Here is a 24,789-nt window from a genome sequence, read left to right as displayed (position 1 = left end):
TCCACAGAAAGGAATGCTAATGCTCTTTCAGCTGTTTCTCAAACATTGTTCCCTCTTGCTCTGCTCTTCAAATTAATATTCAATAAATCGTCAGCCTCTGGCATCTATATTGATAAATGGAAAATGACAGTTATTGTCAAAGACACGATGTATTTTGCAGTTTAAATTATCCTATCACCATACCAGCATGGTCCTGTTACAGGTACATCGACAGTTCCCTAATTGGGCGTTTTCGCTGAATACTGTACTGCAGCTTTCTCAAAAGGGCAACAGGTCGACAGGCAACTCTTATATCTGGGTTATAAAGAGTGATTTTTTAAGAGCTAGAGGAAATTTTTTCAAAAAAACACACGTAAAATTTCGAAAAATGCATGAAATTTTTATTTAAATCGATAGTACAGTCCATATAATTTAATGTTTGAAGATTATTTCATGCAAATGTTGACCGCGACTGCGCTTCAAATGGTCCATCCGCTTTGTCCAATTTTGGCATACTCTTTTCAATGTTTCGGCCGGTATCTCACAAATAAAAAAGTTGGATATCATTTCACGGTAGCGCTCATCATTCACAGTTACGTTACGATTCGCAGAATCTTTGAAGAAGTACGGTCCAATGATACCTCCAGCCCATAAACCGCACCAAACTGTGACCTTTTCTGGATACATTGGTAGCTCTTGCAATTCTTCTGACAGCGAAAAAAAACACGTAACGTGCGTCAGCGGTTTAAACCAACTGTTTAAAAAGATAATAGCTAAAAAATGAAATTATTTATGCAATAGGCATTGTATGTTTCCGCTGACGGTGTTTCTTCTTTGCTTCAATCTGTGGACAAAATCAAATATCCAAAAATTGTTTTACATTTCTTAAGCATATACTCGAAGATTTTAGTCTCTATAAAGCGTACTCTATACCCCGAGGTTTGCGAGATCCATGACATATTGCGACCGGGGAGCATAGCTGGGGGTCGGCAAGTTGCAGAAAGCCGAAAGACTTGTAGCAGCAGGTTAGTTGTAAATAAGTCTGGACAAATAAGCAGCCCCCGACAAGGAGCGGGAAGCGCTAGAAAACCCAGAATTTCTGGTGATACCTCTGTGACAAGGCGACTAAGCACCGCCTTTAAATAGATGTCCTTCGTGTGGGCGATACGATCATAAAATTCCAGGAGAGTGGGGCTCAAAATAAGCGGTTATCCGTCTGGTTTTCATGTTAGGAGCGGCTGATCGGCCGCGATCTACGGGTCATCAGGATTGATACCAATAAGGTCCTGATTATGGCATGCTGGGTCGGAAGCAGAATGCGATCGGACTGAATGGGCTGAAATCTGTAATCTGAGGAAGTAGAGTGAAATCTTTTTGATGTGTTGGTACTGGTGAACGTGTTGCGCTGAACGGACGTCTTTTGATATGCTAGTGTCGTGCTTTGATTTTTTAGTTCGATTCTTTTGCTTGTTTTTTCTCAATGTTAAAAAATTAGCATTCCTGAGACAGTGACAGCGTTACGCAAAATTAATAAATAAATAAAAAAATTAAAAGTATAACTTAATTTAATTAGTTACAAACTATTATATAAAGGCATAATAATGCCTTGTTCGTGTGGCCAAAAGGTCGAAAGGGCTCAGCCGACAGTGCAGTGCACGAGGTACAATGAACCTTTCCATACGCAATGTGGTGGTATCCTACCGGCTTATTTGAAGCTTCTTATGAGCTCGAATAATAATAATAAATCAATCCGTTTACCCCCTCCATCTCCCATGAACGCCATATCAACTAACGGAACTAATTCAAATGTTCAATCCAACTCTTTAAATATAAGTTCTATTGGTTCGCTTAGTCAAAGTGAAAGGCAGTGTAAATGGCAGTGAAAGCACCAATTAGCAAGAAGTAACATTAGAATCCCTATACTGCATATTGGTTTCTCTTCGATCTGAGAATGCCCGTGTGCATAAAGTAATCAGTGATATTCCTGACGGCAATAATAAAATTTGCCATAAAACTGAGAATTTGCACTCAGATCTCCTTTATATGTAGTTAAATCACAGCCGAGGTTAATAACCTACGCTCATACTTTACTGTTGCTTTCGAGAAGTTTGGTAGTGATAATGCTGCAGCTAGAAAAATAACTGGTGCTAAATGTACCCGCCCACCGTTATCACTAACTTCTCATGCTGCTCTTTCTTCGCCCGTCGCTACTAATGATTTACCATCCTCATCTAATGCATCGTTGAGATCTCGGCACCAACAAATGTTGTCTCCTCTGCTTGTTGTCCTACTACTGCTGCTAATGCTGATGTTGGCGTTAATGTGACTGCTGCTATTCGCTCTAATCAGTCTATACACACATACGCTAAGGTTTCAGCGCCAGTCGATGCCGTCTCCAATGCTGCTCTTTTGCCCACTTCATGCTCTGATCTTTCGCCTGCTGCTGCGGTCAATAATGCATAGTGAGCGACGGTCAATAATAAACGGAGCAAAAAGCATATAAAAACTTCTGCGCCAGTCGCTGCTAAACCTAACTCTTCGCGCTCTGTTCATTCGCCTGCTGTTCCGATTAATAATGCACACTGTCAATAAGAAACGGAGCAGAAAACAAGTACGAGTAGTAGGTACAAATACTTGTAATGATTTGGATGTCGCGGTCAAATACAAATGGTTACGCTTGGCTTCTTTCTCTCCCTCCGTATCTGAAGACGATATTAAAGATTACGTCTCTAAGCATACAGGCTTGAGTACAAATATACTGTCCTGTTTCAAACTGATCAAAAAGAATATTCCATTAACAAGCATTAAAAGGGTCAAATTTAAGTTGGGAGTTCTGGAGCCTTCGTATGAAAAATTGTTAAGCTCAGAAATCTGGCCAACAAATGTAACTGTGAAGCAGGTTAGGTTTTTTCAAAAGGATTCATAGCAGCCGCCACCGGCATAATAACATCTTCGAGTCTTCCTCGTGGTGGTCTTAAGGTATATTTTCAAGGCTTAAAAATCTTAAAAATAATTATTTCAAGAAGTTTAAATCTACGAAGAATCATTTGTATTTCGTTAGATATAAGCAAACGTTAAAGGATTTCACCGATTTAAATAAATCTCTCTATAATAGCTATATTAACAACATGGAGTTAAACATTATAGCAAATCCCAAAATCTTCTGGAAATACATAAAATCTAGGAGGAGTAGTGCTAGTGTTCCCACTGGTACATTTTTCGATAATAGTCAAACGCGAAGCTCAAGTGAAGCGGCAAACTTATTTCCGGAGTTTTTTAAATCCAATTTTGTTGACGAAGAACTTGATCCGCCGTTCGATTTTTCTTCTGAGTTAGTTTATGCCCTGAACTTTGGAGCTCTTTGCCTCTCTCCTGAGGATATTAGTAATGCTTTAATCAAATTCAAATCATCCTCTCAAACTGATGCTGATGGATTTTCAGCAGTTTTGATAAAAAATTGTCCGGGCTTGGTCTATCCTCTGAAAATTATTTTCAACAAATCTTTATCTTCGCGGTGCATCATTGACGCATGAAAGCTCTCTTTCATTACGCCCTTCTTTAAGAGTGGGAATAAAATTTACGTTAGAGTTTATAGGCTTATTTCAAAGCTGTCAACTATTACAAAAATTTTTGAGCACGCGGTGTATGCAAAGCTGAGCTTTGCGGTTAAATCTTTAATTTGCCCTAATCAGCATGGGTTTATTGCTAACAAATCTACAGTATCTAATCTGGCTGTTTTCAGTGAATACTGTATTGATTCTTTCTCAGCTGGGGGTCAGAGTTCACCACTTTCGCTGAACTTATCTAAGAGCTTTCAAATATCTTACTCGAAAACATCACACATTTTGTGTGTTCAAACATGTGTCCCGCAGTGCGTTGGCGAGTTTAAGGACCTTGGCGTTATCTTTGATAACGAATTCTCTTTCAATAACCATATTAATTATATTACTTCTAAATCTTTTTCGATGTTGGGCTTCGGAATGGACGGAGCGCCACTAAGTTCTCTGATCCCTACACCAATAAGTTACTCTATACATCTTTTGTTAGATCTCATTTAGAATTTGCTGTTTTTATTTGGAGACCTTGTAGTCAGCAAGCTAGCAATATAATCGAGCGTGTGAAAAACACATTTCTCAAATATGCCCTTCGGTTCCTGAATTTTATTGATCCCATCCCGTCATATTCTGCTCGTCTCATGCTTATAAATCTCAAATCCTTAGAAATTCGAAGGTCTATACTGTGTCTGTCTTTTACTCATAATATTATAACTGGAGTAATTGATTGCCCCTACTTGATGGAAAGGATTCGATTTAAGGTTCCCCAGCTATCTCTTAGGAACCTCTACCCAATTTATGGGGGAAGCTTTAAAACTAAGCATACCAGTAATGCTTCCCTTACTCGTGCTTTATACACATTATTCAGGTTATCTTATTAGTATAGTTTAATATTATTTTTGGTTAGAAAAGTCCTCCAAGTTGCATTTGTACTATTTTTTGCTAGACAATTCCTGTTCTCAACTTTTTTTTAAACTAAACTCTGGTGACAATTTTACACCAAGAAATTTTTTGAAATTTGAAATTTGAAAAGGTCGAGCCAAGGAGCACCAGGAGATTTGGTGGCTCCTAAATCACTCAGGCTAAAGAACCCATTGAATTTAAAGCTCTGGAAAGGGGGTAGATAGTCAAGGAGGGAAGGAGAAAAGTATCAGAGAAAGAGATAGGAAAGAATGGAGACAGAGATAGAGATAGTTAGTCCTGTGAGAATTTTCCAGATTCTTTGGCAAATCTGTAAATATCCTCCAGTTTTAGAGAACGAATATTACTCATTCCCATGACATCGGAACCCAATACTCGTAGTCGCGCTCTAGCAAAGGCAGGACACTCACAGAGAAAGTGCTCAGTGCTATCCGCCTCCTCCAAGCATGACAGGCATACCGGGTCCTCGATGATTCCAATGGTGGTCATATGCTGACCCCATGGGTTGTGTCCTGTAATGATGCCGACCATCCACCGAATGTCTTTCCTTCTAAGTTTTAGTAGAAAGTTTGACAGTTTTCTGTTCGGACTTGTCACAAAATACTTTGCAGTTCTGCAGCGTTCTAGACCGGACCATCGCTCTTTATGTAGATCGCCTACATAATCGCTGATCCAATTCTTGATTCCTGCAGAACTGATTCCGATTATTTGCTCTGGCCCCTGTGGGGGCACCGCTGATCCACGGTTGGCCAATTCGTCGGCAATTTCGTTTCCTTGAACACCGGAGTGTCCCGGAACCCATATAAGTACAAGCCTGTTCTGTTTTGCGACAGAATTAAGCTTCTTCTTATATTCTTGAACAATCCTTGAGGTTTGCTTCGCGTTCTCCAGGGCCTTCAATGCAGCCTGACTGTCACTGAAGACTCCAATCTGTTTCCCCGCTCCATCTCCTCTCGATTATCCATTCGGCTACTTTCAGGATGGCAAAAACTTCTGTTTGGAAAACAGTTGCCATTCCCCCCATATCATAGTGATACTTATTACTATCGTTTACCATACGGCTCCAGACCCTATTTCATTCTTGGACCCATCGGTAAAGAAAATATCCGTCAAACCTCCCTACATGCATTCTGGATTGCATGGAAATCTCACATCAAATTTCCTTCCAAATGAAACTGTGGGTATCAGGTCATCTTTAGGTGCCAAAAACAGTGGATGCTGCTCCGACAGCAACTTAAAGATTTCTCTGTGTCCCGAAGTTCCATCTTCGTGCCAGAAACCATATTTATGGAGTCTACACATTGCTTTTATTGCTTCCTGCTGTATCTTAAGATCCAGGGGGAGCAAATCAAGCATAGCATTTAGGGCATCACCAGAGGTTGTACTCATGGAATCCGTGATGCATAAACATAAACTTCTTTGCAGCCTGTATAGTTCCCGGATTGTGGACTTAACCATGCTCCGTCGCCACCAGACCACAGAAGCGTAAGTAATGATTGGTCTGATAAGTGCCGTGTATATCCATAGGACCACAGCAGGTTTCAGACCCCTGGTTTTGCCAAGGCTCTACGGAATTGCTGAAAAATCTTCAATGAACGATTCACCTTCAGTGAAAGGTGTGTCTCCCAAGTCAGCTTCTTATCCAAGATTACTCCTAGATATTTAACTTCGTTGGAAAGACCAAGTGTCACACCTTTCAGTGTTGGAAGACTGAGCCCATCCAATTTCCGTTTTCTCGTAAACAAGACTATGGTTGTTTTCTTCGGATTAACGGAAAGACCTTGTCTCATGCACCAGTCACCGATTTTGTCAAGAATCCTCTGCACTTTCGTGCAAAGCCTCCTTAAGGATTTATGCGATGTTAGCGCACAGACGTCGTCCGCATGTGCTTGGACATGAAAACCGAGTTCCTGCATCTCCACTAATAGAGAGTTTACAACGAAGCACCACAGCAGCGGAGAAAGAACACCCCCTTGGGGACATCATTGCCTGGCCCTGACTTTGATTTGTTCGTCACTGCTCCCACCAGCGGTTAACAGCCTCTCAGAGAGCATGGAATATATCCATTTTATAATGGATTGATTAACTCCGTGTCGTTCGGCAGAAGAACATATCGAGCCGAAAGTGGCATTATCAAAAGCCCCCTCAATGCCCACGAACACGCCCATTGTGTATTCGTCAGCTTCCAGCCCGGCTTCAATCTTGCTAACAAGATCGTGTAGGGCTGATCCACATGATTTTCCACTTTGGTAAGCGTGTTGATTTCTACTAAGTGGACTTCTCGGCAATATCCCCACTCGAATATGTTTCTCCACCACTCGTTCCAGACTTTTCAACATGAACGATGTCAAACTGATTGGTCTAAAACTTTTTGCTAGGGAATAGTCATCTTTTCCTGGTTTCGGAATAAAAACTACTCTTACGCGTTGCTATTGGGATGGTATATAACCAAATGCAAGACAGGCTGTGAAGATCCTTTTCAGGGCCTCACTTAAGCCTGTCTCCTCCTTTCTAAGGCATTGCTGGATATATTCCGTCAGGTCCAGGGGACTTATAGTTCAAAAGGAAAAAGGAAAACCTTGTCGATTCCCTTGTCACTATCCGACTAGCAATATACCAGCTGTACCTAGAGGTTCCACCGTTGCTACCGTTATTGTTCATGCCACTCTCTGCTTCAGAGAGAGTTCTACTACCCGGAAAATGGGTTTCGAGTAGAGCATTAAACGTTTCCTATTTTGAAATGGTGTAAGAACCATCAGGTTTTCGAATGGTATCCAGCCTTACTGTGCGGTCTAAATGAAGGACCTTACAAAGTCTCGCTGTTTCCCTCATTTCTTCGACGATACTGCAGAAATTCCTATAGGATTCAAGTTTGTCTTTCCGTACTTTCCTCTTATATTCTCTCTGTATAAGTCGATGATTAGCCCAGCCCTCTTCTGTTTTGGTCTTCAAGGCCTTATTAAGAAGTTTCCTGGACCGTACACGAAGCTTCGACAGTTCAGGGTTCCACCAAGAACCGCTTTCCCCTGTCTGCTTTGCCTGAGTGGGCACAGTTCCTCAAAGCAATTGATTAAAGTACCTTCTAATTTCTTAGTAGCATCTTCAATAATTTCTGCTGATTTGAGTTTTTTCAGGTTTTGGTAATCGCTCTGTTACAAGCTCACCGTACCTGTCCCAGTCCACATTTCGAGGATTCCTACTAGAAGGTATATATATTTTGTCAATTCCCAGTCGGAATTTGATAAGACGATGATCAGAAAGAGAGTCCTCTTCCAAAACTCGCCATCGGTTGATTTGATTTCCAACTGACCTAATGGTAAGTGTTAGATCAATCACCTCTTGTCTCCTTCTGGTCACAAAAGTTGGTTTGTTACCAGTGTTTTGAATGACCAAATCGGTCATAGACGCTTTGCTATGCTGCAGATTTATCTGTGTAAATATTACTTCAGTCATGAGACTGAGTATATTTACGCTTTGTCCTCCACCTTATCCTGGACGCGGAAGGGGATTCGCCCCAGATGTAGTACTCCGACTTAAGAACCTTGAGGGACCCAAGATCGATACCCAGTACCAGGTGGGAACCCGCCTCCGAAGGGGTAGCGTATTTCTGCCTGGTGCACGAGTATACTCTCCAGAGAGTCGTGTCAAGATCCTTGTTCTGAACACGGATGCGTGTGAGGAGTTCTTCTGAATTACAGGAAGGACCCGGAATCCAAACACTCGCTCGTACCAGCCTTTCTTTGCTACTCTCAACAAGAATGAACTTGCTGTTTTCGCAGGCTGGAATCTTTGCTATCGCTTTTTCTACCCATTCTCGGGAAAAAGCATTGGAACAGTGCACCTTAACGATGCCGTCCGCCACGCTTTTCCCCTCGAAAGTCGGCGCGTCTTTCGACTCACCGATAGCTTTCCAAAGATAGCTGTCAAGATAGTCTTGTTGCCCTTTGGACAGTAGACCATCTTGTTTGTCGGTATGTATCTCCACCGTCATTGCCTTTGCTGCCATTCTCGCGAATGATTCGCTAGACGTTGACGGAAGAGTGTCATTCGACATTTGAGGTCGCTTAGCCTCTGCCTTGTCAGGCAAAGGTTTGTCTGCCTTGGGTTGGGTCGAGGATTCAGGCATTTCCGAGTTCCGTCTGTCGACTTTCCTCTTCTTTGCCTTTCTCCTCTTCCCGGTCGTTGGCACAGACCCCGTTTCGTTTCCGGAAGAGCGCAGCGCTACAGAGGAATCCTCTGTTCTGCCACGCTTTCCCGTTTCCGTTACAGGTGTCGAAGTTGACGGAGCTTGAGTACTTACCTTAGCTAGTGCTTCGGCTTGCCTTGCCTTCTGTCTTCTTCGTTTGACCTGCGTTTGACTCTCCAATAATTTCAATCTTTTTACCGGTACTTACCTGATTCGCACCGGGTTTAACCGTTGTCAAAGACTTACTCGGTACCAGAGATCAGTCTGAGTCTACTGAGAGATTGTCCGCCATCTCCACATCCTCCACAACTTGTTCAGTAGCTTCAGATCGTTTCGACGACGGTGTATCGCTCACCCTCGCTCGGCTCTCCATTGGCATAGCCAATGTGCCATGTTTCACCACTAGTAATGCGCTTCCTCCGGAACCCTGGGTGTCAGTTCCGGTCATAGGGGAATGTGGGGTTCGGGCCTGCACATCCGATGCCCGAGCCGTCGATTGCTGGACAATTTCCCGAAAGTGGGTCACCTCGTGCAGAGGGATCCATGTTTAGCCTCCACATTGTAGGAAAATGCATTTTATACCTCCTGCCAGGTTGTCGGTACGGTACTCTCCACATAGTACTTGGGTGGCCACCAATTCCGCCGTTCCGCGGATGAGTGGATACCCAATTCCTATATGGAGCTGCCCTCTTAGTTCGTGGTAAGTTAATCTCCATAGCATGGGGTTAACTCACCACTTAAGCCTCATCCCCGCGGCAAGGAGACCGACATGACAAGGACACCAAGGAATGCTTTTCCTTCTAAATATCCATTGTTTTTTTCTGCCAACTTACCACCTTGTCGAAAAATTATTATAGCTTACTAACCAAGGAAGAGGTGCTGGACTTCACTTTGGCTTGTTCCTCATTTTTGCACCGAATCTGCAATTGGAGGGTACTTAGATATCACTCCTTTTTGGATCATAAGTACATTCAGTTCTCTCTTACTGAAAACCATCAAAAAAAATCCTCCTACAGGAATCTGAGAAGAAAGGACTGGGATATAGTACACGTAGCAGAAATGAAGTACCGGAGGAAAAATATATATCTCTCGGAGAGAGCGATCGACGAGTGGGAGAGACTTTCACCTCAGCTTGAAATAGTTATCTTGAAAGCTCAATTAGTTCAATTAGAATGCTTCCTAAGAAGGAAAAACAGCCTTGGTGGATAACTGAGCTCTCTGAGATTAAAGCCTCGTGCGCGCGTGGAGGGCTGCTATGAGTCTTCGAGGTTCTCTCGTAAAGTTCTGCTTCCTTGGAATACTTGAGAGACGAATCGGGCTCAAATGTTAGGTAAGCTTTGAAGCACAGAGGTAAATGACGTCACTTTTAATTCTGAAGTTCAATGGAAAGGATGTCGGTTTAAGTGCATTAATACTTGTACTCTAATTTGCAGTAATATTTGACACAATAATTGAATATTTTTTTAAATAAGCCTTAATAAACAACAATAATTAGAAGTATAAAAAATTTCGAATCGGCTATGTACTTACTCGAATATTTTTTCTTTCCAATAAGGTTAAGGCACCAACTTTATACTGGTCACTTAAATTTCATGAATAATCGTTCATATAGCTATTTATTAGGGTGCTATAAAAACATTCCAAATCTCTCTTAAGTAATCAATAGACGATGATTGCATCTGTTCACGTTTGACATCACAACCAAAGTCGCCTTTTACATTTTTATCTGTGAAGCCACATTGCTTGCTTTTGCCTTTTGAATTTGAAAATTGTCATAGCTTGCGAATCTTAATTAAAATATAAGGTGAAGTCCAAAATAAACAAGGGAGCTAAAATAGAAACGACAGGAGCTTTGTTCTGATAACTTGGATATTATTTCTTCAAAAGAGTCCCCTCTGGCCTCGAAACATGGTTTTGCGCTATCTAAAAGCTTTTCGAAAAAGTGTTTCAAGTCATTGACCAGAATGTCCTTCAGGATGTCTGTACATGCCTTTTGGATGGTCTCTACCGAGGCAAGACGTTTTCCTTTCATAGCCAAATGCAATTTTCCGAATGGGGAGAAGTCACTGGGAGCCATATCTGGCGAATACGGTGAGTGATTAATGGATAAAATGCGATTTTTAGTAAAATCATCAGTCACAAGAGTGGATCGATGAGATGGAGCATTATCATGCAATGAGCGCCAGCTTTCTTTTTCGCGGTATTCCAGGCGAATTCAACGAATGCGATACAACAAACACTTCAAAACGCCAAGATAGAAAATTGCATTGGCGGTTTGGTATATTGACACGAACTCTTTGTGGACAATTCCGTAGGAATCGTAAAAATATATGAGCATCGACTTGATTTTTCACTTCTCCAAACGCGATTTTTTGGGTGGTGGCTTCTCTGGAAAAAAAACGTATAGTACCGGATCATCAATTTGGATTTAGAAAAAAACATTCGACTATCCAACAGATCCATAGAATTACAAATAAAATTCAATCAGACCTTGAAAACAATCGTTATTGTGCGGCAGTATTCTTGGACGTATCTAAAGCGTTTGACAAAGTGTGGCACAAAGGCTTACTCCACAAAATAAAATTATAATACCTTTTGACTGATATCTCATAACAAATCTACCTAACTGACCGAAGTTTCTATATTAAATATTACAATCAATGTTCAGATATTCATCAAATAACAGCTAGAGTTCCGCAATGAAGCGTTCTTGGACCACTGTTATATGTTTTATTCACCGCAGACATACCACCTCCTGATGAAACTAATTCATCAATTGCTACGTTCGCAGACGATACAATACTACTGGCATCGGACAAAAGCTTAACTATCGCTATTGAAAACCTGCAGCGATACACAAACGCAGTGAAGGAATGGTTCGATAATTGGTTCCTAAAAATAAATGAAGACAAAACCGTACAGGTTATATTTACTACCAAAACAAAATTTACTGCAATTCCAATTAAAATAAATGGCAAAGCAATTAAAATTAAACCAACTACTAAATACCTTCGTATATATATGGATTCGAAGCTAAATTAGAATCACCACATAAAGCAAGAGATCAAACAAATAAAAGAAAAACTTCGACAACTTCATTGGTTAGTCAGCACAAAATCTAGACTTACTAAAAAAAAATATCTGCCGTTCGGAGTCGGCATGAAATTGTAGGTCCCTCCATTTGTGGAACAACATCAAGACGCACACCACAAATAGGAGGAGGAGCTCGGCCAAACACCTAACAGAAGTGTACGCCCCAATTATTTATTTATTTATTTTATGCCGTTAATAGTGGATAATAACATCAGGCAACTGACCACCACGACCACGCTTACAGGACAATATCCTTTTCATGAAATTGGCCATAACCACATTTAAGGTCTTGAATCGACCCTGGGGTGTTGGCGTAGACCTTCTCCTTCACGTGGCCCCAGAGAAAAAAGTCACAAGGTGTTAAATCGCAAGATCTCGGTGGCCAATTGTGATCACCTCTTCGAGAGATAACACGGTCCGGAAACTTTTCCCGTAAAAGATCAATGGTTTTGTTGCTTGTGTGACACGTAGAGCCGTCTTGTTCAAAATAAACGTTGTCCAGATTAATACCATCCAATTCCGGCCATAAAAAATCGTTAATCATCTCTCGAAAGCGCAATCCATTCACCGATATCTCCTGTTATTTTTAAACCGTTTACTTGACACCTGCTTGGAGGTGTATTTCAACCAAGAAAAATGTTAAGTATAAACACTTATGAAGTTGCGAAATCTCATCAGCGACTATCTAAGTCCGACCCCGTAAGGTTGACTAAAAGTCGTCAAAACGGGCATTTGACGACCTCATGCTACAACAATTGATACTGGATTCTGAGCCCTGGTAACGATTTGATTTGATTTTGTGTGCTGGTAACTGTAGTGACTGTCCCATTAGTATATGGATTGAAATCCCACAGAAACTGCGGTAAATATATTGCTACAATTGCTCCCGTCCCGGCAAAACCGTGGCAAGCCTTGAGGTACGTTCTCAGTTCGTCGCCGTTAAGTTGGTGGTACAGATTAGGTTGAGCTTGCTTCCTATTAACGCTGATCCAGCTCTGAACACCTGCACTCACAAGGTCATTTGTCAGCCATCGGGGCGGCCCCCCTGCTTTGCCAAGATAAGCACGGGGTTATAAAGGCGACTGTAGGGACGAACTGGGATAGCGACCTCAAGGGGGGACCCAACAACCATGAATATGTTAAAACAATCATATAAGAAGAATCTTCTGAAGCAAACAATAGAGCACCTAACTAAAGACACCGAGGTACCGTCACCATTTCAAAAAGGCAAAAAACAGCGAGATCACCAGTACGTGTAACTGAAATTGATCCAGAGATGGAGGTTATCATCGACAAGGAGTACACAACGACAAGGAGTACTCCCATTGACAGCTTTTTTGGGACTATGTCGGCTATGGACGTCAGAGCTGAATTGGGCACACAACAAGATACGGAACGCGGTGCATCGACAAGCGCGGCACAACCAGCAGGAGGTGCTGCCCTTATCCCACCTCAGACGGTGGCCCAGCATCCCCATTTGATGAAATAATGCTTAGTGTCTCTGGGAAGAGAAATTATTGAGTTGCAGACGACCAAACGACTTCACACCGAAGAAGAAGAAAATAATTCGGACGAAAACTGATGCAATCCTCATTGCGACTAAATCAGAAAAGATATCATATGCTGATATCCTACGGGCGGTCAAAGCCAATGATCCCACAAAGTAGGTGATTGAAGAGGTCCATATATTGAGATGTACTCAAAAAGGAGAGCTTTTGCTTGAGCTAAGCAGAACCAAAATCACAGTACCCGTATACTACAAGTAGCAATACAGAGCGTACTTAAGGAAGACGCATCGGTGCAGGCGCGTGATGACTATTTGCTGTAAAGGCCTGGTAACGGATATTGGCAGTTAGGAAGAGCTGTTGGATGCCCTAGAGACACAGGATAAAGTCAGGAGGCCAGAAAACTCTGCAGTAAGGTTGGCAAAAATGAAGTATGGAGGTACGCAGACAGCATACATATCGCTCCCTGCAGAAGACGCCAAGATGATTCTAGACCTGAAACGTCTCCGTGTGGATGGGTCCGGTGCTCACTATTGGAAGCAACATCCCAGATTAAATGCTTCAAATGTTGGGAGTATGGACATGTAGCTACAAAATGTAAAGGAATTGATAGATCAAATTTTTTCAGAAGATGCGGCCAGGTTGGCCACAGAGGTGCAACATGCAAGAACCTAGAAAGATGTGCACTTTGCTGTGGTGCACATAACGAAGAGAGCACAAAATGTTCTAGATTCCAGAAGGGAGCTACTAAAAAGCGCGCATGAGGATAGTACAAATTAACCTCAGCCATTGCAGAACTACTCAAGATATATTGGGGAGGAATATGAGCGAGCTTAAAGCCGACATCGCTCTATTCTCCGAACCATGTTCTGCTATTGACACCTATAACTAGTTAGCTGATGCAATATAGGTGGCTGCGATCTTGAAACTGGGAAATAAAGCGCTGCAACGCAAATCAGACGGTCCGTAGAAGGCATATACTATACATGGGCGAAAGTAGACGGCCTATTCATTGTAAGCTGCTATGCACCACCGAAAATGGCCTTAGATGAAATCGCGGATATGTGCGATAGATCCACGGCAACTGGCGTGCAGTGGCATATTTCCAGCACATACACCCACAGTGATCATCATCTGTACACAACTCGCATGGCCAAGCCGACAAAAATAGTGCAAAGAATGCCTTGGAGGAGGAATGCTTTTGACGGAGAATATTTCCTACCGATCTGGAACAGCTAGCAAACCAAGTAGCATAGCGATTGGAAGAAGCTTGCGATGCCAAGACGCAGTGGAACTTTAAACTGGTGGCCTGTACATTTATGGACAGACGAAGTCGAGAAACTCCGAAAACGATGCAACAAAACTCGCAGAAGAGCTCAAAGAACGCATCACCGGCCATCTTATCCTGTTCAGCAGGCCCTTCATAAAGAAGCCTGACACGCATTGCAACAGGCAATACAGCAAATTTATTGAATTAAGAAACTCCGCATAAACAGACCCATGGAGTAAAGCATTTAGAACAGTTTTGAAGAAAGTGAGAGGACCAGAAACCTCCCAACCCACAATCTCTGTCTTGCTGGGAAAGGTGGTCCTTCCCCAATTTCCACCCCAGAGCCCTGGGGTCTTACATCTCTATGAAATATTGCACTGTCATAAGGTTGGACATAAATAACGCTTTCCACTCAACAAATTGAACGCTAATTATTTCAGCACTGAGTGGTCTTGGAGTGCCTTCGTACCTGCTTTGGATTATCCGGAGCTATTTCGATGGCAGGATTCTTGAATACGATATCGACCAAGGACCTCAGAAATACACAGTGACAGGCGGAGTACTGCAAAGCTCGGTTCCCGGCCCTACTTTGTGGAACGCAATGTACGATGGTTTACTCAAAATAGAGCTGCCCATGAATGCGACAGTAGTAGGATACGCATACGATATTGCGCTGGTTGTAACGGGGAAACAGGTCATTGATGTGGAAATCAATTGCAACGATGTGATAGCGAGGATTGAGCGCTGGTTATACAATGCTAAACTTCAGCTAGCAGCGCAAAAAACTGAAGCAGTCTTGTTGAGCAAAAAGAAGAAGGGAAAGAGTTTGACGGTAAATGTCGGAGGTCTCAACATCTAGTCCAAGCCAACTATAAGATATTTAGGGGTTATGATTGACTCGCGCATGAACTTCAAAGAGCACGCAGCGAAAGTCAGTACGAAAGGTGCCGTATTTGCAAATGCTCTAACACGGTTGCTGCCGAACATTGGAGGAGCCCAAGGAGCAAAAAGGAGACTTCTATCTACTGTGACAGACTCCATTCTGTTAAATGCCGCTCCCATTTGGTCCCAAGCCTGAGAAACACATCCACGAGGGGCCAGGCAGGTTTATAGAGTGAGGGCTTTGCGGGTAGCCTGTGCATACCGGACAAAAGTTGCTCGAGCGAATGGCGTCACTTGACGAATGGCAACGAAAATGGGATCATTCTTCTACAGGCCGCTGGACGCACGAACTTATACCTAACCTTGACACGTGGTTACGGCGAAGACACGGATAAGTGGACTAATTCTTCTCCCAGATGCTGAGTGGAGACGGCTGCTTTAAGTATTATCTGCATAGGTTTGGTCTCTCCGCCTCACCACGCTGCCCTCCCTACCCAGAGAAGGTGGAAAACTCGCGACACGTACTCTTCTACTGTCCAAGATTCGCAAGAGAACGGGAGGAGTTAGCAACTATCCTTGGAAGACAGCCAAGTGAGACTAATTTAACTGGCAGTATATGCATTTCAAAACATTGCTGCATGCAAGTTTTCCAAACAAGTATTGCGTACGCTACACAAGCAGGACGAAGAAAGGCGAACATTAGAGCTGTTTCAGTACCGGCAGCAAGGGGGAAATAATATTAACGCCCTGTGCCGCGTCTGATCACACCGAACTTCTCGTCAAGTGCTAGAGCTAATATGAAACACTGTCCCAGAGAAGGTCGACTCACTCATACCGACAACAGTTACGGACGCTTGAGTTAACGACTCACGAGCATATCATACGCAGACAAGACGGCGCATGAGATTACTGCACCTTCTGCAAGTTCAATGTACTTCTTACTGGAGTAATGGAGACTATCAGTGACGTATAACCTCCATACGTTATATGTAGAGAGCCTGAACGCAGGTTTCTATTGTGGGTGTTGTCCACAATCACGGCTACGGGTGGAAGTCAGCCGAAGAGGGAAGGACTGTTTTGTCTGTTTGTGTCCATAATCAACATGCTTACTGTAAAGGCAGATCAGTAGACTATGCCCTACAGATAATTATTAAAGATATAAAATAGTCCTTATATTAGAAGAACATTTAAGAATGTCCCCCTTGAGGCAATTATTAAATCTTTTTACAAACTGGGGGTGGAGCCAGGTTTACCTACAAAATGCTTAACAACAGAATGGTAGTGGCAGGTTCGGGTAGCGTCTTTCTCCGCCGACAGGTGGGCAGGAGCACTCCGTAAGACGGTGCCCTCTCCCTTTTTCTCTGTGTTTTCGTTGTCAATGACTTGCTGGAGGAACTGGTGAGATTGGACGTGGACGACGTAGCACTAATTTTTTAAAGGAAAATTTGTGGATACCCTGTACGGTAACGTAGTTGTCAGAAGGGCAGCGGATTTCGACCTATCGGTGAAGCTTCTCAAGACAGGACTCGTCCTATTCATGAGGAAATACAAAATAGCCAGAGCTCAACACCCTTCAACAGGGGATGCTCCGTTGGTACTTTCTGACAAGGTGAAGTACTCAGTTCGAAAGCTTTATAGTTAGCTATCGTGGAAATCCAACATTGAGGAGATGATAAGATTGGAAACAATCGCCTAGTATGGTTGCAAATACGCTTTTGAAAAAAGACGGAGGCTCTCGCCTAAAGCTGTATTTTGGCTCTATAATACTATTATAAAGCCAATTCTGTTATATGGAGTCTTTGCCTGATGGAACTGACTAGAAAATATGGCATCGGTTAAGAAGCTGAAGAGAATCCAAAGGTCTGCTCTCATTGGAATCAATGGGACGCTTCGAATTACTCCTACTCTAGCGCTTATTGCAATGCTAAACGTAGTACCCATAGACATTGCAGGTAAAGCTGCGGCAAGCAGACTGAGAGGCTTGGACTATAAGCTTGATCTCAATTGTGGACACTCAAGTCCTTAGAAACTTTGGGTTCATCCCTTTGGCGAGTAATCAGTGCGCACCCCTGCTTAGTCCGAGCGGAACATTCTCCACTTACATTCCTTCCAGGGAAGAGAGCACGATGTGCAGTATCTGGAGGCAGGGCCTAGTGAACCTGTTCATGAAAGGCTCAAAATTAGAGGAAATAGTTGGCGGAGGAGTATTCAAGGTTCAAGTTCAGGTTACAGGCCACCGCGAGCACTGGGAAAGCACACCATCTTGTAACGTCGCGAAATCTTTCTGGACACGAGGTGATCGGAGACGCTCGAGGGACCTCCTGAGGTTAACAAAATCTGAACTTTCGAGTTTCGTGGGTGCCCTTACAGGACGTTTCCCGCGTGGTATACATGCTGTGATACTTGGCAATACTTCGAGTCCTTTTTGCGTCAGTTGTATGTAGAATGAGGTGGAACCATTTCAGCACTTTCTTCTCAACTGTCCAGATTTCGCATGGCTAAAATTTAAGTATATTGGCTCTCATCTCTTTGCCACGCCCGCTGATATAGCAGGCATTCATATTAAAACCTTGCTGCATTTCATCAGTAGTACAAAGCGGCTAACACCACCGTAAATCAGTCATCGTTTGTCTTCAGCAAATACACATCCCCCCTCCTCCTCCTCCTTCCCCACTTCTCAGCCTTCTTGTTTCATTTACATTGGAGTCACAAAGGACGAATTTTTGATTTTCGTCCAAGTGTGCCCTCTATATGGGTAACCATTTCAACCTAACCTAACCTATTAAAACCGGGCGCTTCTCCGTTTTTTTGTTTTATTCAACTTTTGAAGTACTTTTACACGTAATTGGTTTGTCCAAACTATTATCATTAAACGTCTCATATTTAATTTGCTGTGTTGTGATTAAGAAAGTTTTCCTAGTATAGGGTTTTTCAGTAAGAGCAACTTACTTCAACTTTTGAACTTTTTTGAATAAAACACAAACGGTTTGACTTTTTTAACTAATTTTTTCTTTATTATCGAGTTTGAACATATACATTTAAGTATGAAATTCGATTCCTTTTGCATGACCACCGCGTGCACGTTTTACGAAGTCCAATCGTTGAACCCAATTTTCGACCACTCTTTGCATAAATCGGCCGATATTCCAGCAATTTCGCGTTCAATATTGGCTCTGAGCTCACAAATCGTCGCCGGCTTGTTACTGTAGACCAATGACTTCACATAACCCCAAAACGGGACGGCTTGTTAAATGGACCGTAAAATGGCCGTAATGCTGCAACAATGCTGCAACAGAACGATTATTTTCATAAAAAATTTGCACGATTTGTAATCGTTGCTCAAGTGTGTAGCGTTCCATGATGAAATGTATACTAATGAAGTTTACAAACGATAAGCGAAAAATAAAAAATATTGCGTCGTTCGCCCTCCCTATCGGAAAAAAGTTGAAGCGCACCTTTTAAATAACCCTATACTATTTGATGGTGTTATAAATGGATTGTTAAAGCAATTTACATAAGGACACTTTTAAGCCTTTAAAGATACATTATGATTTGACAATACTAAAAGAGAAGGTTATATATATATATCTATATATATAATTGGCGAATACACCCTTTTTTGGTTGTTTGGCCGAGCTCCTCCTCCTGTTTGTGGCGTGCGTCTTGATATTGTTCCACAAATGGGATATTTTTATGAGGAGCTTTTCCATGGCAGAAATACACTCGGAGGTTTGCCATTGCCTGCCGAGGGGCGACCGCTATTAGAAAAATGTTTTGCTTCATTTTGGTGTTTCACCGAGATTTGAACCCACGTTCACTCTGTGAACTCCGAATGGTAGTCACGCACCAACCCAATCGGCTACGGCGGCTACTTTTACAACTAGAATTTCAAATAAGCTACAAGAGATTGAAAAAGGTAATCACGGTAACATTATTAAACCTACCGCGCACTTTAGTTAGACATCGAATTTCACTTACGTATACATGGTTACCGTTAAAGTCGTCCTTGATCCTTAAGGACATCATTACTTAGTTAATATCTGATTAATTTTTATACGTACACTTCTTTCAAATGTTAGTTCAAGGGTCGTATTTTTTTCTGTTTTAGTTAAATGGTATGCCAATTAATGAAAATCATCAATGAAGCAGGATGACTACCGAATGATTAACTTCTCCGTTAACTGCTCCAAGTTACTGATGAAATTGATCAGGTGGCTAATATACTGACCTCCTACATTAGAAATTGTAGCGAAGGAATGAGAGCCATAAATTTTAGCCACGCCAGAGCTGGAGAGCTAAAAAGAAGGTGCTGAGATAATTCTACTTCATCTTTCAGACAAATGGCGCGCAAAGCACTCGAAGAAATCTCAAGTCTCACGTCATGCATATTTCGTGGGCACTGATCTGTAAAGGCGCCCATAAAATTCGAGAGCTGGAGCTTTCTTAACCTTGAAACCCCTCGAAAGCCTTAGATCCACATGTATAACCAGGAAGATGTCGTGATCCTACAAGTTTATGTAAAAAAATGTTATTGAATACCATAGACTCAGCAGGTAGTCCAACATAATGAAACATATATTACAAAGACTGCCAGTTTAGTACTTGGGATAATTTAAACGTTCAGAAACAAATAAGAAACTATAATAAGAGAGATAAGTGTGCATGCCTCCTTCGATGTTATGTTCGCAAGCAGAGATTATAGTCCAGTTCACGAGACAAGTCACGCAGTTTGAAGAAGAAACAGTTCAACAATTATCGTCTTACCAGCCCCCATGGAAATGCAAATTTGTCACGTGAGAGGTCCATGTTGGTTCCATTACACTTCCTTTTAGGGTGACATTTACGGGGAATATCGTTAGAGTCATTCGCAATATAGTGCCGGAAACCGTCAAAAAAGATATATAAAATTAGATTGGCAGAACGCGCATCACAGAAATGAACATAATTGAGCATACATTCTTTGTTAAGTTTTTGACCAAGCTTCTACTTTAATAGGTGCTGTGTATCCTGATATTATTGCTACAGATTTGCGCCATCTTCGAGTAATAAATGTGCTTACAAATATACTTTAAATGACAGATATATAGTTGTAGTTTGACATTGTTTGCCGAGGAGCGTTCTCTATTAAAAAATGTTTATCCGTCATTTAATACTTCAAGCCTCCATTATTTATCCAGCAAAGCATAAAGTTATTCGGCTGCGGTGGATGCTTGTCCTTTCAAATACATTTAAAAATATTTGGTTTTTGTTCCTTTCATGGTAGGCCGCCTTTCTATGGAAAATACTATATAGCTCCTAGCTAGAGCATATATGAGTAGTGCTTTTGGCTCTGGTTATTTAAAAAGTTCTAAGACGAGTAGTACTGGTTTTCTGGTTGTCACCCTTGGCTCGGATGCGGAATTACTTTCCCGCAAGTCAAATGGTTAGTCACCTTTTTAGGTTGCACTACTTTATTTCTTAGGTAGTGCCATAGTAAGGATTTTTACTTGTCCTGTCATAAGTTCTGTTACAAGTTATATAGATATTAAATTATAATACTTTTTTTAATGAAGCTATAATATATAAGTTAAGCAGAAATAACTGCTGGCCACCTTCATACATGGATATGCTCTCTGATGTGTTCCTACCAGCGAAGCATACGACTTTACAGCGCTTCTACAGTTGCAATGCAAGTGTGAGTCGATTGCTGTGAAAGCGAGTTCAGTTAACAGCGAACAGCACACGCAACTTGCAGTTACAATGAAAGTGTGAGGCGACTGTTATGAGAGCGACCAGAGCAATTAACAGCGATGAGTAATAAAGTGTGAAACTCACTATTTGTCCAATTAGAATTTGTAAATGGGAGTTCTGTTGAAAATGGATCTTTCTTTTAGCAGAGGACTCCGGTGGTAAAGGTTGTGTTGAATAAAGTTAATAATTTTTATATTATAAAAAACTTATAATTCTATAATTGGCGCCCAACGTGGGGCTAGCAAAAAATCAATAGCCTGAATTTTATTAAAACTTCGGATTTCAAGAAATACTGAAAACCCCCGAAAAACTAAACCTAAGACGTGGATATTGCTGTTCGCTGACCAAAAAGGAACCCGTCCACAGAGGAGCTTAAACCACGTTTTTCATTTTGCTTTAAAATGGATGCTTTGGGACGAAGGCATGAAAACCTAACCATTGCTGAAAAAATCACTAAGTTCTACAAATTTTTGAAACACCTGCTGTGGTATCTTACGGCTTTGGCTGACCTTTGAAAAAATAATCTTTATAGATGTAATAAACTAAACCACGTGCTTAGAGAAAGTAAATTACGTAAGTGACTTGCTCAGTGCCTTTTTTTCTTAATAAATATATTTAAATACTATGATCATCATTGGAATTCAATGTATTTTTGAAACTTTTTTATAAATCTAACTTGATTTGTGATTGAGATAGGACGGCATATTATTATACCGGGTTTTTGCGCGGCCAATACTTTAATGTGCGACGTAGATTTAGCGAGCCTTTTTAATAGTTTAGTTCTGAATGATAAAGATCAACCAAAAATGAATACTGAGGAGTTAACTGCTATAGTAACAGCTGCGGTATCAGCCGCCTTAAGTTCACAAAATTCGACAAAAAATTGAACGACATCTCAAGAAGATTTACAAGTACGTCGACAGCTAACGTGGAGAGTTTCGAAGAGGTTAGGATTTCAGGTACCGTGCGTTGCGAGGAAACTCTTGACCTAGTTAAATCTTTGCCTGAATTCGATGGTAGGAAAGAGACTTACGTCTCATGGAGGCAAGCCGCACATACGGCCTATAAATTATATGAACCTTATGATGGAAGCGCTAAACATTATCAAGCAGTGGCCATTATAAGGAATAAAATTAGAGGCGCTGCAGATGCTGTTTTAGCGTCTTTCAACACTGTTCTTAACTTTAAGGCTATAGTGGCAAGATTAGATTTCACGTACGCTGATAAGCGGCCAATATATTTAATTGACCAGGAGCTAAGTACCTTGAGGCAAGGAAATCTGACAGTGTTGAATTTCTACGACGAAGTCGAAAGAAAGCTTACGTTGCTTACCAATAAAACTATCATGACATATGAAAGTCACATAGCTAACTCAATAAATGATAAATATAGGTTAGATGCATTACGTGTTTTTGTCTCTGGTCTTAGGAAGCCCCTTTGCGATATACTCTTTTCCACTCGTCCAACAGATTTGCCTTCTGCTTTGGCACTTGCCCAGGAAGTAGAAGCAAATCATGAACGATACATGTTTGCATCAAACTACTCTAAACATCTTGAGGACAAGGACCGGGGTCACCCTTCAGTTAAGAGAATAGATGAGACCAAGAACAACCAAATAGAATCACGTAGCGGTCATAAAAACCCCCACTTCCAAAATAGACAAGAAAAGCGCAATCTTTCGAGTACTAATAGAGATCAGGGCACTGAGCCAATGGACATAGATCCATCCACATCTCGTCTCCGCCGCTCAACGAAGTTCAAGCACCACAATCCCACAGGAAATTTTTTACAACAAAATAAGTCCCAAAATATACAAATCTCTAATAATCGGCAAATCCCTTTTAATACAGGCAATCAAGGTCAACAAATTAAGCGACCTCTTGTATCAGATAGAAGTACTGGTCCAAAAGTCCAGAGAATCCACCACATATCGGATACATCGGAAGATGTAGAAACAAAAACTACGTACGATGGTATTGTGGAACTCGAAGTCGAAGAAATTGATTTTTTAGGGAGGGTGCCCAGCTCCCTTGGGTCAAACGAACAATAGGAGCTGAGGGCAAAGAGATACAAATGTTAGTGGACACAGGAGCTTCAAAAAGCTATATAAAACCTCTTACTGAATTAAAAGGCATTGTGCCTTTAACGAGACCGTTCGTAGTTAAGTCAGTTCACGGCGAGAGCAAAGTTGGGCAAAAATGTAAAATTAACTTGTTTGGCATAACTTCGGATTTTATAATATTACCAAACTTGATAAACTTTGACGCGATAATTGGGCTTGACCTGCTAACGCAAGTCAATGCTGTCGTGGACCTTCAAAAAGGTGAAATAGTTCATGATTTTGGAATTGAAAAATTATTTTTTATAAAAATTGACAACATTAATGCTTTGAAAGTTCAACAGGAAATCGTACCTCTTGCAATAAGGGGGGATTTTTCAAATATGATTACAAAAAGATCACAGGCATTCGCCGATCCCAACGAATCTCTGCCCTATAACACAAATCTAGTTGCTAGGATTCGTACAAAACATGAGAACCGATTTATTCTAAGATGTATCCATATCCAATGGGGGTAGTTGACTTTGTTAACAATGAAATAAAAGAGCTTTTACGAAATGGTATTATAAGACGATCTACGTCTCCCTACAATAACCCCATTTGGGTCGTGGACAAGAAGGGCATTGATGAGTTTGGCAATAAAAAAAATCGTCTCGTGGTAGATTTTCGCTAACTGAACGAAAATACCATTGACGACAAATACCCAATACCAAATGTCATTTCGATTTTATCAAATATGGGACTTGCACAATACTTCACAACCCTTGATTTGAAGTCTGGGTTCCACCAGATCGATAGGGAAAAAGCGGCCTTTTCCGTTAGCAACGGAAAGTATGAATTTTGTAGGCTACCTTTCGGATTAAAAAACGCTCCGAGTATTTTTCAAAGAGCCATAGACGACATCTTAAGGGAAAAGATAGGAAAAAGCTGCTTCGTTTACGTGGATGACGTTATTATTTATTCCGAATCTAAAGAACAACACATTAAAGACATAGATTGGGTCTTGAAGAGTCTATATGACGCTAACATGAGGGTGTCAGTCGACAAATCCAAATTTTTTAAAACTGAAACAGAGTATCTCGGATTTATTGTATCAAGGGGTGGCATTAAGAGGTGTCCAGATAAAGTTAGCACAATGCTAAACTTCCCAACCCCCGAAACCTTGTACGGTCTCAGGTCCTTTTTAGGATTAGCAAGCTATTATAGATGTTTCGTGAGAGACTTTGCCAGTATTGCCAAACCATTGACTGATATTTTGAAAGGGGAAAATGGAAGAGTCTGCGCTTACAGATCCAAAAAAGTGAAAATACTTTTAAATTCAAAGCAACTGCAAGCGTTTGAGACACTTAAAAAAAATTTTAGTATCGGAAGACGTAATGCTCGCTTACCCCGATTTTAAAAAACCATTTGATTTAACTACAGATGCGTCTAACCATGGCCTGGGTGCTGTTCTTTCTCAGGAGGGCAGACCAATAACTATGGTTTCAGAACCCTAAAAGACAATGAACTTCACTTTGCCACTAATGAAAGGGAACTTTTGGCCATAGTCTGGGCACTAAAAAACCTTCGTAACTATCTTTATGGTGTACGCCAGTTGAATATTTTTACTG

The sequence above is a fragment of the Anastrepha ludens genome, chromosome X (assembly GCF_028408465.1).
Source record: "Anastrepha ludens isolate Willacy chromosome X, idAnaLude1.1, whole genome shotgun sequence".
Taxonomy (NCBI): Eukaryota; Metazoa; Arthropoda; class Insecta; order Diptera; family Tephritidae; genus Anastrepha; species Anastrepha ludens.
The sequence above is the reverse complement of the archived record's forward strand: the minus strand, read 5'-3'. Positions refer to the sequence as shown.